The sequence below is a fragment of the Ceratotherium simum genome, chromosome 19 (genome assembly GCF_057802395.1).
Source record: "Ceratotherium simum simum isolate JZ-2026a chromosome 19, ASM5780239v1, whole genome shotgun sequence".
In the NCBI taxonomy this organism is placed as follows: Eukaryota; Metazoa; Chordata; class Mammalia; order Perissodactyla; family Rhinocerotidae; genus Ceratotherium; species Ceratotherium simum.
Window position 1 is genome coordinate 15,141,517 of NC_141918.1, and position 17,730 is coordinate 15,159,246.

Sequence of the window (17,730 nt, forward strand, 5' to 3'; positions counted from 1 at the left end):
CCTAGTGGTTAAATTCAGCACGCTCCACTTCGGCTGCCCAGGTTTGGTTCATGGGCGCAGACCTACACCACTCATTTATCAGTAGCCGTGCTGTGGTGGAGGCTCATATACAAAATAGAGAAAGATTGGCAACAGATGTTAGCTCAGGGTGAATCTTCCTCAGCAAAAAAAAAAAAAAAAAAGACGAGATAACAAGTGTTGATGAGTATGTGGAGAAAAGGGAACCCTTCTACACTGTTCATGGGAATGTAAATTGGTGCAGCCACTATGGAAAACTGTATGGAGATTCCTCAAAAACATTAAATACAGAAAGATCATATGATACAGCAATCCCACTTCTGGATATGTATCCAAAGAAAAGGAAAACAGGATCTCAAAAAGATATCTTCACTCCCATGTTCCTTGCAGCATTATTCACAATAGCCAAGGTATGGAAACAACCTAAATATCTATCAACAAATTTATGAATAAAGAAAATGTGTTATATATATCTACAATGGAACATTATTCAGCCATGAGAATGAAGAAAATTTTGCCATTTGCAACAACATGGGTGGACCTTGAAGGCATTATGCTAAGTAAAATAAGCCAGACAGAGAAAGACAAATACTGCATAGTATCACTCATATGTGAAACCTAAAAAAAAAAAAAAAAAAAGCCAGAGTCATAGAAACAAAGAGTAGAAAAATGGTTGCCAGGAGATGGGGGATGGAGAAAGTAGGGAGAGGTTAGTAAAAGAGTACAAACTTTTAGCTGTAAGATGGATAAGTTCTGAGGATCTAACGTAACACATTGTAACTACAGTTAATAACATTGTATTGCATAATTGAAATTTGGTGAGAGTAGAACTTAAATGTTCTCACCCACCACCCCCCCAAAATATAAATATGTCACATGATGAGTGCGTAAATTCATTCAATGGAGGAAATCACTTCCTAATGTGTACATATATCAAACCACTGTGATGTACATTTATTTTTTTTTTTTATTTTTTTTTTTTGTGAGGAGATCAGCCCTGTGCTAACATCCTCCAATCCTCCTCTTTTTTTGCTGAGGAAGACGGCCCTGGGCTAACATCTGTGCCCATCTTCCTCCACTTTATATGGGACGCCGCCACAGCATGGCTTGACAAGCAGTGCGTCGGTGCGCGCCCGGGATCCGAACCAGCGAACCCCAAGCCGCCGCAGCGGAGCGCGCGCACTTAACCGCTTGCGCCACCGGGCCGGCCCCCACTGTGATGTACATTTTAAATATCTCACAGTTTTATATGTCAATTTTACCTCAGTAAAGCTGAAATTTTAAAAATGTCCTCTGCAAGGAGACATAGTTGTTCCTTCTCCTCCTCCTCCATCTTTCTGCTCCTTCTGCTTCTGCTTCTTTTCCTCTTCCAATTCTTATGCCTCCAACTGTTGTTTTTCTTTCGTCAAATAGCATTAGCTAACACTCCAGCACAAGGTTAAACAGCAGTGGAGGTAGGGGGCGTCTTTACCTTGTTCTTGACCTTAATGATAATGTCTCTAGTCTTCACTCGTTAGGAGGCAGACTTTAAAATAAAACATATTTTATCATGTTAAGGAAGTATCTATCTGTTCCTATTTTGTCAAGAGTTTCTATTAGGAATTGTGTTAAATTTTCTAAGTTGTTTTTAGCAGCTATAGGGAGAAATATATGATTTTTCTCCGTAGAACTATTAATGTGGTGAATCATGTTAATAGATTTTGTAATGTTAGAAATCCTTGTATTTCTTGCATCAATCCCACTTAGCCATATTATTTTCTTTAAGCAGCGTTGGAATCTGTTAACTAATATTTTACTTAGGATTTTGCATTGGTATTTATAGGTGGTATTGGTCTATAATATTCTTATTTAGTGCTTGTTTATAAAAGGAATTTCAAAGTTTTTCTTATTTTTTATTCTCTGAAATAATTTATGTAGCATTGGGACTATCTGGTCTCTAAAATTTGGTAGAATTGCCAGTAGAACTATCATGGCCTATCTATTAAAAAAAATTTTTTTCATGTGGAATTTCTAGATAATTTATTTCTTCTATGGAAATAAGTATGTTAAACTTTCTCTGTCTACTGGAGTCAATTTTGATAAGCTGTATTTTCTTAAGAAACTTCCCACTTTTCACATTTATTTACATAGAGATATGCAAAGTTATCTTTTTATCCATAGTTATTTCCTCCTTTTCATTTCTTAGTTTGTGTCTTTGTGCTTTCTTCCTTTTTTTCCTGATGAAATTAACTGGTGGTTTGTCTAATTTGGTATTTTTTTATGAAAGAACCAGAATTTTGGTTTTTAAATTTTGATCTTTTTTTCCCCAATTCTCTGCATCATTAATTTCTGCTTTTATCTTTATCTGCCTTTTCAGAGCTTACTTCTTGTTTACTTTGTTGCTCTTTTTTTTAGTTTTTTGAATTGGAAATTTCATTTATTTATTTTCACTCTAATTAATATAGAAGTTTAAGGCTATGAATTTTCTTTTGATCACTGCCTTAAATATATCCTACAGATTTTCTGACATGTAGCATTTTCATTTTTAATGTTATTCAGAATTTTGGTAATTTTTGTTTATATTTTCTTTCACTTTTTCAAAGAGTTGTTTAATAAAATTAAAAAAAAATTCAAGTTGGAAGCCCTTTTGATTTTTTTTCTCGGTGAGGAAGATTGGCTCTGAGCTAACATCTGTTGCCAATCTTCTTTTTTCGCTTGAGGAAGATTGTCCCTGAGCTAACATCTGTGCCAGTCTTCCTCTATTTTGTATGTGGGAGGCCACCACAGTGTGGCTTGATGAGCGGTGTGTAGGTCTGTGTCCAGGATCCGAACTTGCGAACCCTGGGCTGCTGAAGTGAAGCGCTTGAACTTAACCACTATGCCACTGGGCTGGCGCCCCTGGCCTTTTGATTTTTGACTGCATTTTTCCCTTCTAATTTTATTGCATTCTAATCAGTGTGTAGAGTTTGTAATGTTTCTATTTTATGCAATTTTATGATGTTTTTATTTGTCACCTAACACAGTATAAACTTGGGTCAATTTTTCATGTGTACCCACAAAGAATGTATTCTTGATTTTCAGAGTTAGTGTTGTATTTCATATATATTTATAAGATCTATTCTATTGACTATATTGTTTAGGTTTTGTGTGTCCTTATTTATATTTTTCTATTTGACTGGTTTTGTACTGAGAGTGGTGAGTTAAATATTAAATTTTCTTATTGTTTGTAAATTTCCATCTCTTTCTCCTTGTATCCTCAATGGTTTTTGATTTGCATATGTACTTTATGTATTATTTGGGGCATAGATATTCATAACTATTCTATCTTCTTTGTGAATTCTTGCTTTTAGCATTACATAGTATTTTTATTTTTCTTGTTTATTGCTTTTTGACCTGAATCCTGCTTTATGTTAGGATTACAAACCCTGCTTTCTTATTGTTTCCTTTTGTCTTCTACATCTATGCCCATACCTTTATGTTTAACCTTTTAAATTCACTGTTTTAGATGTATCTGTGTACAACATAGTTGGGTTCTGTTTTATGAGCCAATTTGAAAATTTTTCTTTTAATAGGCAAGGTGAGCTAATTCACATTTATTGATATGTCGTATGTTTGGTGCTGTGTCATATTATTTTATGTTGTGATTACTGTGTGTATTATGTCATATTTATTATATTTCTTTCTCTAACTTGTGTGTGTTTTTGCTACTTTTAAAAAAGTTTCTTTTGGTAATTAAGAACATTTTTTTTTCTCTTTCTTACCTTTATGTTTATACTTTTCATAGTTCCTTTCATCCCTTTATTTCTTACCAACTATTTACAATCTTGTTTGTCAGTTTTAAATGGTATCCTTTCACTTCCATCTATTACCTGTATAATGACTTTACTCCATTTTCCCCTTTTCTTATTCTTTATCCTCCCATTATTTAATTGCATTCATTCTACTTTTTTAGAATATAAAATGTTCACGTTATTTTTTTGACCAATGTCCCCACTCTTTGTTTTAGTTTTGGCTTCACAATTAAGTATATTAAATGTTTATCACAGTGCCTTTGCTGGAGTTTCCCCAATTCTCTATTGGTTGAATAAAGATCATTGTTTATTTTATTCCTTAAGAAGCCACGTGTGTACAATATTATCTGAATTTCTGCACATTCAAAACTGCTTTCTATAGCTTTAAAGGACAGCTTTGGCGGATATAAAATTTTTCACTCTTTCTTTTTTTTGAGTTTCTTGAGAATGATGTTCCACTGTTGCCTTGATTTATATATTGCTCTTGAGAAGTCTCATACCAAATTTTCTTACTCTTATAACTACTTTGATCTGTCTGTAGGTCCTAAGAATTTTTTTCTTTGTTATGATGTCCAGTGGTTTACTAGGACTGTTTTATCTAGTTTTCTCATATATACAGTGATACCTTTAAATATGTGAAATTTGTTATCTCTCATTTCCAGAATATTTTCCTTGACTATATTTTTAAATTTTAGTTGTCGTATTATTTTGTGTTTTTTCTTCTGGGATTCCAATTACCTGCATATTGGACCTTCTTTTCCTGTTTTCCATTTTAAGCATTTTTCTCTGACCTCTTTCACTTCTTTCTTTATCTTATTTTCATTCTCTTGGTTGTTATTCTGCCTTTTTCAACATCTGTTATTAAATATTCATTTGAATTTATTCTGTCTTGGGCACCTTATAATTTATAATTCTTTTCTGAGATGATTTGTCCTTTACATCAATGTCTTTATTTAATCAACTCCTATGCATATTTTCCAGTTTTTAAAAAAATATTCTTAGTTTTTAAATTTCTAAATCTAATTTTCAAAATGTTCATTTGATGCTATTTAATTCAATTAGGAGTATTGTGTTACCATTTTCTTCTGCCTCATAGATTTTTTTTTTTTTTTGGAGGGAGAGGAAGAATTTTGGTCAACTGAAATGCGTTTTCTCTTTTCTTTGTACAGTAGCTTTATATGGAGTTAGTTTTATATTTTCTAGTCCTAGGCAATTGTTGGATAGGGTTTCTAACTCAGGAGCACTGTTTCCTGAAGTACAGTGAAGTTCAGTCTCTTTAATCAATAATGTTGGTAGTCCTGGTGTAGGTGGAGGGATTGGTGTTTCTTTTTCTCTTTTGTTTCTGTGGGACTTTTAATATTTCCTTCTTCTTTATTTCAGTTCAAGAAATAAGGTCCCATGGCTCCCAGAGGCACCGCTCTTTCTCTCTTTGATATGATTCTCACCCAGAAGCAATGCTTCTTGGAGGTTGTCACTTTCTATCCTTTTTCTTTCTTAGCCCCTTCCTTGTGGCTGGTGCTGTGAAGTATCAAGATCTGTTTTCAGTATTTTAGTGCTTAGTGTTGGACTTTCTCCTTCTGGGGGTAATTTTGTCTGTGCTTAGTCTCTGCCCTTTGTTCCCCTCTCCTCTTTTTCACTGAGTCTCTCATGTCTCCCCTTCCCCATTCTTCAGATCCACAAGGTTGCAGTGATTATGGGAGTCTTGTTGGAATGTGTTGTTTATTTCTCTACTTACAGTAATTTTAAATTTATGCTATTCTCTGTCTTTCTGTAATGTTGAAGAGTCTTGTGTAATTTTGTGTTCCTTGTTGATTTTATGTTGTTGTTGTTTTTTTAAAGAGCATATGTAGAAAGGCTTTGATTCAGGTAACTGTCATTATCCTCCAGAGCAGGAAGTCTTTATCTCAGAAGATATTTTGAAATGAACTGTTTCAAATAAGTATTTTATGCCCTGGTAAGTTTACCAGGGAAAAGGTCTTCTGACAGGCTAGGGGTAAAATAAATTCCACCAAGACTCTCCCATTAAAAGGTCGAACTTTATTTATTAGAAGCAATATAGAGGATGTGGAAAGTGCTGGAACTGGACAATTATTTCTTCTTCTCTTGGATCTCTTTGAGAACTTTCTTCTGGAGACGCTCTCTTTACTCCATCCCACTCAGCAGATGGCCTCTGGGGATGACGTGTACAAATATTGGTACTCTTGGATGGCCAATTAAAAAAGGAAATCCAGCTTAGTTCTAAGATCAGTTCTACTTGAGGATCAGTAGAAATGAAAGTTTATTCTTTTTTTCTTTCTTCTCTTGTCATTGAAATAATGAGATCTGCGATGTCAACTTCAAGGTGTCAGCTTAGAGGAAAGAGAGTGTGGACCTGGATGAATGGGCCTTTGAATGGATGGAAAGAGAAGTCTTTGAGGCTCATATGTGGTCCATCACAATGCTCTAGAGAAGAGGTTTTCGTTGACAAAAATTGAGACCCTTTTATTGTTCCCCACCTCCCCCCCACCATGTAGACTCTTGCCTTCATCTTTACCCAGTTCGTATCCTCTTTCAGCTATTCTCATAAGAAAAGAATGCCCTCATTCTGCTCAAGGCCAGTTCTTTCCAGCTGGACCCTGATGCAGCCCCTCCTGTATCTCCTAGAACTTTCCTCTCTCAGTCTTCCATTATTTCTCCTGAATCTTAAACATCCGTGGTATGTCAACTGCTAGCCCTGTAGTGGCTACTGCCCCTTCGGCTACAAACCTGATCAAGTATTTATTATCCTTAAAAATCCTTAAAGTAAATTCTTCCCTCATGTTATGCTACAGCTACTATACTATCTATTTGTTTAAACTTCTAAAAGGAGTGGTCCATATTTGCTGCCTTTAATTCCTCTCCTCCCATTTCTGTCTCTACTCTATGCTTTTGCACCTATGTTCCTAGCACTTCTCAAAGTGTCTCTCCTTAATGTCACCTATAACTTCCTAATTTCCAATTCTAACAACATTGTTTGGTCCTTGAATCACTGGAATTCTATGGTTCCTTGGCTTCTATGCCACGGCACACACTAGTCCTCCTTGTGATTTTCTGACTAGGTCTCCCTGGTTTCCCCTGTGAACTTTATTCAGGGTAGTGACCAGAGAGATGTATCCTCAGTAACTCCTATTAATCTTTTGCCAAGCTCAGTGCCTGGAATGGAGCAGAAGCTCAACATTCTCAAAACATTGCCTAAGTGAAATAAAACCTATCTCCAAACTATGACCTTCAATGTGTGATCTGCTGTAATTAGGCCCAGCTAGGGCTGTAGGCCCCACTTACTCTCTAGTCTCATCGTTCACTCAAGAGACATTTAAGATTGAGAGATTTCACAGATAAATCTGGATTTTTTTCTTCTCTTGCTTAACGTGAAGCTGTGACAACACTGAGCTGGCATTTCTTTAAAGCGACTTTTCATGGAATTGAGTAGCTATTGCTCTCTTATGGACAGGCAAGTACTCTCAAGCTTGATTTGATCCATTAATTTACTTTGCCTGCCTGGGGCATTTTAATTTGGCCCTTCTATTTCAACCTGTTATCTATACCCAAACCTTACCTTATCTTGTGATATCCCAAGGAAGTAATGATGGCCCCAGGTAGGTGTCTGGTTAGGAACAAAGGGACTTGGTATCCCAAACACATTTACTCCTAACAATTAGGTATTTCATATATATTTATTGGTTGACTTAGCATGCAATTAACTTATAAAGAACTTTCAGAAACTTTAATCCAGGAAACAGAACTGGAAAGTCAAATCTCAATTATCTGTGCTTTAAAGAGAGGTCCATCACAAGCATAAAATAACACTTATGTTAGTGCAGGTATGCCTTGTTAAAAAAAAACACAAAACATAAAAATTTGAGCTTATAAAGTAAAGACATTATGACTTGATAATTTTGATTATGCATTGTGTAGTTCCTTTATAAAAGGAAGCAGTGCTGTATACTTTTGAGTAGTAACTATCAAGCCCAGTTAAAGCATGATTTTATTTATAAGTAACTGACCTTTTTTATTGAATTCAATACTGATAATACCCATTATTTAAAAAATTAAACATTTAAGTGAAACATATAAATATTTCAAAAAAAATCTATTTAATTCCTTTGTTTTAGTACAGTGCTATAGTCATTCATCTTTGGCTTTTTAATTTAAGCTCATATATTTTGATATGGTCATAATCAATGGGTTGTGCAACATTATCTTCTTTCTCATTTAGCATTGTTTTACGTGAGCATTTGTCTGCCTATATTTCATATTTAACCCTTTATTGGCATCATATATTCTATCAAATAAGTATGTCAGAATGTGCCCTATTTTGGAGATTTGGATTGTCTTCAGTTTTTCACTGCTATAGTAATGGTATTATAAATATCTTTTAATTTTTTTTAACTCCCTTTTGAATGATTTCCTCCCATTCCTTCTTAAAACTCTTTTCTTCCTTGGCTTTTTGGAAAGTACTTATCATTCCTTCTCTGTCTTTTTTTTTATGTCCTCTTTAGCTGTTCTTGGACCTTAACTGTCATCTAGGTCTCTGAAGCAACCCATTTGGGAATTTTATACTTCCAGTCTTATTCAAGTGTTGCCTTTATTCAGATCATTCTCAGGTGTCTATATAATGCATAAACACAGACCTTTATAAGTACATACTGTTAACCATGCTGTCTTTTAGGGATACAGTGGTGAATAGGTTATGGTTTCTGCTCTCAAAGACCATCTGGTCTAGAAGATGTAGGCGTTCACATACACTTAACAGAATGATATGGGTTAGGTACAAAGAAGACACAAAGAAGAAGCTCATCAATTCTACTGGGTGAGGGAAGATCAGGAAAGTTTATATAGAGAAGGTCATTTTTGAGTTCAGTTTTGAAATAGAGTTAGTTGTTCAGTAGCCGGAAGATATGGAAAGTATGAGTAGGGGAGATATGTAAAGAAGGGCATTCCAGGAAGAGAGAGTTACCCAATCAGAGATACTGAGATGCAAACCAGATAGACTATTCAGACAATTTCATATGTTTCCATTTTTTGGAGCTCTTAAGAAGGAAACAAGGATAAGATTATGAAGGCCTTAAAAGCTATATAGACTATGACAATAGTAATTAAAGAATTATAAGTACAGGAGTGACATGATGACCTAATTTGCATTTTAGAATATCATTCTAATAACTATTTGGAGGAAGGCTAAAATGGGATCGAGACCAGAGACAATGGAACCAGTTAGGAGACTATTGCCATAAACCAGGCATGAGATGATGAGGGTCTAAATCAAGATGGCAGTAATAAGGATGGACAAATAGGATGGAGGAAAAATCAACCAAGATTTGGTTACTGATTGGCTGCAGTCAGTGAGGTAAAAGAAGGAGATGAAGATGAGTCCCAGGTTTCTGACTTTAGTGACAATAAATATTTGTCCAGTGAACAAGCAGCACGGATAATGGTATTAACTAAGAGAGAGAATTAAGATAATGAATTCAGTTTTGTCCAAACTAAATTGCAGGTACCAGTGTCAGGTAAGTGGATGGAGATATGATGATACTGGAAGTCTGGAGAGAGATCTGGGCAGGAGCTGTAGAACTGTGCTGTCAGCCTTGAGCAGTTCCTTATTTCCAGTTGTTGTAGGACATGTCTACGATATTCTACCATCACCTGAAATTCAACACAATCAAATTCTAACTCATCAGCTTTCCCCCCAAGCTAGTTTTCTTAACCCTCTCATGGTTAATTCTGGCACTGTTAAACCACTGACCTCTAGACTCTAAGCCACAGTGGTAAGCTTTATTCTTTTCATCTTTACAGTTATTGCCAAACTTGCCTATTATCAAGTTCTGCAATTTCTTTCTTCAAAATTTCTCCAGTAGAATTTTCTCGGTGCCCAGAAACCTAGGTTTCAGTCCTGACTCTACTGCTAACTGGGAAGGTGATCAATGGTACGAGCCATGCAACCTTCCTAAGCCCTAGTTTCCACATCTGAGAAAAGGAGGGCTTTGAATTAGATAGCCAGTGAATTCTCTTCCAGGTATTCAGTCTATATCTTTTCTTTCTGATTCTGATACTATCATCTAGGTTTATATAACTGCCTCCAAGCTGGTGTCCCAGGTTTCAATGTCATTCCCATTCAATCCCATACATATAATTGTCACCTGAAGCTTCCATAAATACTTGTCTTTCATGTTATATCTTTGTTCAAGAACTAGCCTAATGGCTCCCTTTTGCCTATTGCATCAAGCCTGACTTCTTTGTCAAGTTATCAGGATTCTACAAAATAGTTTTTTCCTAGCCAAGGTTACCCTTCATTACCTTCTAACATCATCCCTTATCTCCAGTCAGTCTAGACTTCTGACTGATTTCTTCAAAGAATTTGATTATGATCTTTTCCCCACTTGAAAATCCAGTACCCTTCCCTCTGAATCCTAAATTATCTTTTTTTTTTTTCTGTTTTATTTTTTTTTATTTATTTTTTTTAATTTTTTGTTTATTGCAGTAACATTGGTTTATAACATTGTAAAAATTTCAGGTGTACATCATTGTACTTCTATTTCTGCATAGATTACCTAAAGAATCCACTAGAAAACCCTAAATTATCTTTCAAAGATCAACTCAAATCCTTGCCTCCAGGAGATTATGTTGAACCATTCCATTCCTTAGTGTTCTCTTTTCCTCTGATTTGCAAGAGCATTGTTATTCTATGGCACAGTTTAGTGCCTAACTATCCATAAACTTGATTTTTGACTGATTCTTGTGCAGTGACCATCTTCTGTGTCTGTCACAGCCTAACAGAGTACGAAGCCTAACACACCATAAATACATGTTGGTTTATTAGCTTTCAGGAGCACACATGTTTCTCAAAATAAGGAACAGACTATAACCTCAATGTTTGAAATAGCAAAACAAAATAACAAAGCCAGAGCTCTGAGGGATAGCCTGTAAGATGATTGAAAAATCATACACTAGAATGGACATGGGTAATTGAAGAGCCTAAATAGTCCATTAAATAGAAAATTAACTCGAATTATTTTTGGCTTATTTACATGCAGTTGCCACTTTGGGCATTATGGGTTCAGGCATCATCATTAGAAATTGTGCATTTAGGTATTGAATAGTCTCTGCTATCATAAAAGCATTTTGGTTTTAAGGATGCCACTTTTAACTACTGGGGAAATTTAGTGTGATTTCAAGTTACATATTGTTCTAACAGGTCAAAGTTTAAAATAGATTCCATGAATTTTGTGAAGAAAGCAGCCACAAAATTAGCCATAAAGTACTTGGGTATGCTCCTAGGTAATTTTAGCTCAGTTTTGAAATTTGAATGCCTCTTTGAACTTCACAATTTATTTCTATTACATTAGATTTCAAAAGAAAAGAAATTGGCCACACTTCATCTTTTCTCCATATCTGTCATCAAACACTTACCTGATTTTGCAATTACTTTGCAAGGCACTTTGAAGTAATTTTAATTATTATGACAATTATGTGGCAAAAATAGTGTGTGATTCTATACAAATTTTTATATGGCTTTCTCTGATATCTCTGGGTTTTTGGCTCTCTCCTACTTATAAGAAAGTTTATTTTGCCATGCCACTGCCTTCAAAAAGTTTAAAGTCTCCCAGATTAACAATACACCACAGAGCAAAGACAGGCCAACCTATGCTCAGAATTTAAATACGAACCGTCATGGGCCCGAGACAGGATACTGAAGAGAATCATGATTCATATTGTATGTTCTCTAAGGTTGAACAAATGCCTAGACTCCCGGGAGCTGGATGTCAGCAGGCTTTAACACAGTGATTCTCAGTGTAGCAAAAGTTCTAGAGAACCATATCAAGGACTGAAAAGCTGAAGGGGGCAAAACCGTCTCCTAAAACACAGTAGACCCAGAGAATATGAGGTATGGCAGAGACCTTGTGGTTTCCGTCTGTTCAAGAACAACTTGGGTAAACACTTCAGTTGCTTTCCATTCCCTGCCCCTGTCCTGCTGGTATTGGCTTACTATTCACTGCATCTGCATTATATAGTCTTGTTAACTGAGCGCAATCTGCTTTTCCATGATTTGGATGTGATAGTGTAGCCACTTGTCATATAATGATAATGACACCATCGCATGATTTATGTTTTACAGTTTACAAAGCACTTTAATAGGCATTATTGTGTATGATCCTTAAGACAAGCCTATGGTATAGGTAGAGCAGAAGTTATTTTACTCATGAATAATTTGTGGCTCAGAGCAGTTAATTGATTTTTTCCAAATCATACAGCTAATAGAACGGTGTTGGAACTGGAATTCAGGTCTCTTGACCCAAGGTCCAGAGATCTTTCTATTATTTTTGGATTTCTTTTTTTTTTTTTAATTTTTTGTTTATTGCAGTAACATTGGTTTATAACATTGTATAAATTTCAGGTGTACATCATTATACTTCTATTTCTGCATAGATTACATCATGTTCACCACCCAAATACTAATTACAACCCATCACCACACACATGTACCGAATTATCCCTTTCACCCTCCTCCCTCCCCACTTCCCCTCTGGTAACCACCAATCCAATCTCTGTCCCTATGTGTTTGTTTATTGTTGTTATTATCTACTACTTAATGAAGGAAATCATACGGTATTTGACCTTCTCGCTCTGACTTATTTCACTTTGCATTATACCCTCAATGTCCATCCATATTGTCACAAATGGCTGGATTTCATCGTTTCTTATGGCTGAGTAGTATTCCATTGTGTATATATACCATATCTTCTTTATCCATTCGTCCCTTGATGGGCACTTAGGTTGCTTCCAAGTCTTGGCTATTGTGAATAACGCTGCAATGAACACAGGGGTGCATGTACCTTTACAAATTGGTGTTTTCAAGTTCTTTGGATAAACACCCAACAGTGGAATAGCTGGATCATATGGTAGTTCTATCCTTGATTTTTTGAGGAATCTCCATACAGTTTTCCATAGTGGCTGCACCAGTTTGCACTCCCACCAGCAGTGTATGAGAGTTGACTTCTCTCCACATCCTCTCCAACACATGTTGTTTCCTGTCTTGTTAATTATAGCCATTCTGACGGGCGTGAGGTGATATCTCATTGTAGTTTTGATTTGCATTTCCCTGATAGTTAGTGATTTTGAACATCTTTTCATGTGTCTGTTGGCCATCTGTATATCTTCTTTGGAGAAATGTCTGTTCAGGTTTTTGCCCATTTTTTAATTGGGTTGGTAGTTTTTTTGTTGTTGGGATGCATGAGTTCTTTATATATTTTGGAGATTAAGCCCTTATCAGATGTATGGTTTGCAAATATCTTCTCCCAATTGTTAGGTTGTCTTTTCGCTTTGTTTATGGTTTCCTTTGCTGTGCAGAAGCTTTTTAGTTTGATGTAGTCCCCTTTGTTTACTTTTTCTATTGTTTCTCTTGCCCGGTCAGACGTGGTGTTTGAAAAGATGTTGCTAAGACCAATGTCGAAGAGCATACTGCCTATGTTTTCTTCTAGAAGTTTCACAGTTTCAGGTCTTACATTCAAGTCTTTAATCCATTTGGAGTTAATTTTTGTGTATGGTGTAAGGTAAGGGTCTACTTTCATTTTTTTGCATGTGGCTATCCAGTTTTCCCAACACCATTTGTTGAAAAGACTTTCTTTTCCCCATTGTATGTTCTTGGCTCCTTTGTCAAAGATTAGCTGTCCATAGATGTGTGGGTTTATTTCTGGGCTTTCGATTCTATTCCATTGATCTGTGTGTGTTTTTGTGCCATTACCATGCTGTTTTGGTTACTATAGCTTTGTAGTATATTTTGAAATCCAGGAGTGTGATACCTCCAGCTTTGTTCTTTTTTCTCAGGATTCCTTTAGCTATTCGGGGTCTTTTGTTTTTCCATATAAATTTTAGGATTCTTTGTTCTATTTCTGTGAAAAATGTTGTTGGAACTTTGATAGGGATTGCATTGAATCTATAGATGGCTTTAGGAAGTATGGACATCTTAACTATGTTAATTCTTCCAATCCAAGAGCACGGAATATCTTTCCATTTCTTTGTGTCTTCTTCAATCTCTTTCAGAAATGTTTTATAGTTTTCAGTGTACAGATCTTTCACCTCTTTGGTTAAGTTTATTCCTAGGTATTTTATTCTTTTTGTTGCAATTGTAAATGGGATGATATTCTTAATTTCTCTTTCTGCTACTTCGTTGTTAGTGTACAGAAATGCAACTGATTTTTGTATGTTGATTTTGTATCCTGCAACTTTAACATATTCGTTTATTACTTCTAAAAGTTTTCTGGTGACTTCTTTAGGGTTTTCTATATATAAAATCATGTCATCTGCAAATAGTGACAGTTTCACTTCTTCCTTTCCAATTTGGATCCCTTTTATTTCTTTCTCTTGCCTGATTGCTCTGGCTAGGACTTCTAGTACTATGTTAAATAGGAGTGGTGACAGTGGGCATCCTTGTCTGGTTCCTGTTCTTAGAGGGATAGCTTTCAGTTTTTCACCATTGAGGATGATATTAGCTGTGGGTTTCTCATATATGGTCTTTATTATGTTGAGGTACTTTCCTTCTATACCCATTTTATTCAGAGTTTTTATCATAAATGGATGCTGTATCTTGTCAAATGCTTTCTCTGCATCTATTGAGATGATCATGTGATTTTTATTCTTCATTTTATTAATGTGGTGTATTACATTGATTTGCGAATGTTAAACCATCCCTGCATACCTGGAATAAATCCCACTTGATCATGGTGTATAATCTTTTTAACGTATTGTTGTATGCGATTTGCTAGTATTTTGTTGAGGATTTTTGCATCCATGTTCGTCAGTGATATTGGCCTGTAATTTTCTTTTTTTGTGTTGTCCTTGTCTGGTTTTGGTATCATGGTAATGTCAGCTTCGTAGAATGAGTTAGGGAGCTTCCCCTCCTCTTCAATTTTTTGGAAGAGTATGAGAAGGATAGGTATTAAGTATTCTTTGAATGTTTGGTAGAATTCACCAGGGAAGCTGTCTGGTCCTGGACTTTTATTTTTGGGGAGGTTTGTGATTACTGTTTCGATCTCCTTACTGGTGATTGGTCTATTCAAATTCTCTACTTCTTCTTGATCCAGTTTTGAAAGGTTGTATGATTCTAAGCATTTATCCATTTCTTCCAGATTGTCGAATTGGTTGGCGTATAGCTTTTCATAGTATTCTCTTATAATCTTTTTTATTTCTGAGGTGTCTGTTGTAACCTCTCCTCTTTCATTTCTGATTTGACGTATTTGTGCCTTCTCTCTTTTTCTTTTGGTGAGTCTAGCTAAAGGTTTGTCAATTTTGTTGATCTTTTCAAAGAACCAACTCTTGGTTTTATTAATTTTTTATTGTTTTTTTGGTCTCTATTTCATTTATTTCTGCTCTGATTTTTATTATTTCCCTTCTTCTACTGAGTTTGGGCTTTGTTTGTTCTTCTTTTTCCAGTTCCTTTAGGTGCATTGTTAAATTGTTTATTTGAGATTTTTCTTGTTTGTTGAGATAGGCCTGTATCGCTATAAACTTCCCTCTTAGAACCGCTTTTGCTGTATCCCATAAATTCTGGCATGTTGTATTTTCATTTTCATTTGTCTCCAGGTATTTTTTGATTTCTTCTTTAATTTCTTCATTAACCCAGTCGTTGTTCAGTAGCATTTTGTTCTATCTCCACGTATTTGTGGTTTTTCTGATTTTCTTCCTATAGTTGATTTCTAGTTTCATACCGTTGTGGTCAGAAATGATGCTTAGTATTATTTCAATCTTCTTAAATTTATAGAGACTCGTTTTATGGCCTAATATGTGATCTATCCTGGAGAATGTTCCATGTGCATTTGAAAAGAACGTGTATTCTTCGGTTTTTGGATGGAATGTGTATATCAACTAGGTCCATCTGTTCTACTGTGTCATTTAAGGCCAATGTTTCCTTATTGATCTTCTGTTTGGATGATCTATCCATTGGTGTAAGTGGAGTGTTAAAGTCCCCTACTATTATTGTGTTACTGTCTATTTCTGTTTTTATGTCTGTTAATAATTGCTTTATATATATAGGTGCACCTACATTGGGTGCGTAGATATTTAAAAGTGTTATATCCTCTTGTTGGATTGTTCCCTTGATCATTATGTAATGCCCTTCTTTGTCTCTTTTTACAGTTTTTGTTTTAAAGTCTATTTTGTGTGATATGAGTACTGCTACCCCAGCTTTCTTTTCATTGCTATTTGCGTGGAGTATCTTTTTCCATCCCTTGACTTTCAGTTTGTGAGTGTCTTTAGGTCTGAAGTGTGTCTCTTGTATGCAGCATATATATGGGTCTTGTTTTTTTATCCAGACCGCCACCCTATGCCTTTTAATTGGAGCATTTAGTCCACTGATGTTTAAAGTAGCTATGGATAAGTATGTTCTTACTGCCATTTTTAAAATTTTTTTTTTTTCTCAGTGTTTTAGTAGTCCTTCTCTGTTCCTTTCTTCTTCTATACAGAATTGATGGTCACTTTAGTTTGACCTCTGACTGAAAGCTGTACTCTTTAACTCCCCTCCTCCCTCCTTTTATGTTTTTGATATCATATCTAACCTCTTTTTTTGTGCATTTGTATCCATTACATTCTTATCATGGAAATAGATAATTTTTCCTATTTGTGGTCTTCTCTTTTCCCCTTAAATCAGTCCCTTTAACATTTCTTGTAGCACTGGTTTCTTGGTGACAAACTCCTTTAATTTTTGCTTGTCTGGGAAATTTTTGATCTCTCCTTCCATTTTGATGATAACCTTGCTGGGTAGAATATTCTTGGCTGTAAGTTTTTTCCTTTTAGCACTTTAAATATATCATGCCATTCTCTTCTAGCCTGTAAGGTTTCTGCTGAGAAGTCAGCTGATAGCCTTATGGGGTTTCCTTTGTATGTAACTTGACATTCTCTTGCAGCTTTTAGGATTCTCTCTTTATCTTTAATTCTGGACATTTTGATTATGATGTGTCTTGGTGTGGGCCTCTTTGGGTTTATCTTGTTTGGGGCTCTCTGTGTTTCCTGTACCTGGATGTCTGTTTCCTTCCTTAGGTTAGGGAAGTTTTCATCTATTATTTCTTGAAATAGATTCTCTGACCCCTTGTCTCGCTCTACTCCTTCTGGGACACCTATAACACGGATGTTAGTGCGCTTGATGTTGTCCCAGAGGTCCCTTAGACTGTCCTCACTCTTTTTAATTCTTTTCTCTTTTACCTGTTCACCTTGGGTAATTTCTTCTCATCTTTCGTCCAGCTCACAGATCCGTTCTTCTGTATCCTCTACTCTGCTTTTGAGTCCCTCTAATGAATTTTTCATTTCCAGTATTGTATTCTTCATTTCTGATTGGTTCTTTTTTATATCTTCCATTTCTTTGTTGACATTCTCACTGAGTTCATCTATTCTTCTCCCCAGATCAGTGAGCATCCATAACACTCGTAGTTTGAACTCTCTGTCAGGTGGGTTGCTCATTTCTGTTTCACTTAGTTCCTTTTCTGGGGTTTTGTCCTGTTCCCTTACTTGGAATGTATTCCTTTGCCTCCTCATTTTGCCTCTTTCCCTGTGCTTGTGTCTACGTATTAGGTAGGTCAGCTACGTCTCCTGCTCTTGGATAGGTGACCTTATGTAAGTGATGCCTTAGGAGGCTTCCAGTGTGCTTCCCTCAGTTCTCAATGTTCCTGGGGTGACCCCTATATGGGCTACGTGTGTCCTTCTGTTGTGGCCTGTTTGCTCTCCCTGTAGGCGCCCAGGGAGGCCGAGTTATGCTCCTGACCAGCTGTTGTAATGCTCAGCTGCTTGTAGTTGTTGTGGGCCCTTCAGTCTCTTTATCAGGTGTGGGGAGCGCCAGCACAGTTGGCTGCAAGCTCTAATACCACATTTGTGTTGCAGTATTTCTTTTAAGTGAGTAGGCCCCCAGCGTGGCAGGTTGTTAGGCTCAGGGCCTTACAAC

General features: G+C 36.0%; 1 long non-coding RNA gene across 7 annotated transcripts in view; it reads left to right on the forward strand.

Annotated features, from left to right (window-relative positions):
* LOC147914504 (uncharacterized) overlaps positions 1–17,730 on the forward strand; it is a 171,298-nt gene that overhangs the window by 41,450 nt on the left and 112,118 nt on the right. The window lies entirely within an intron of this gene.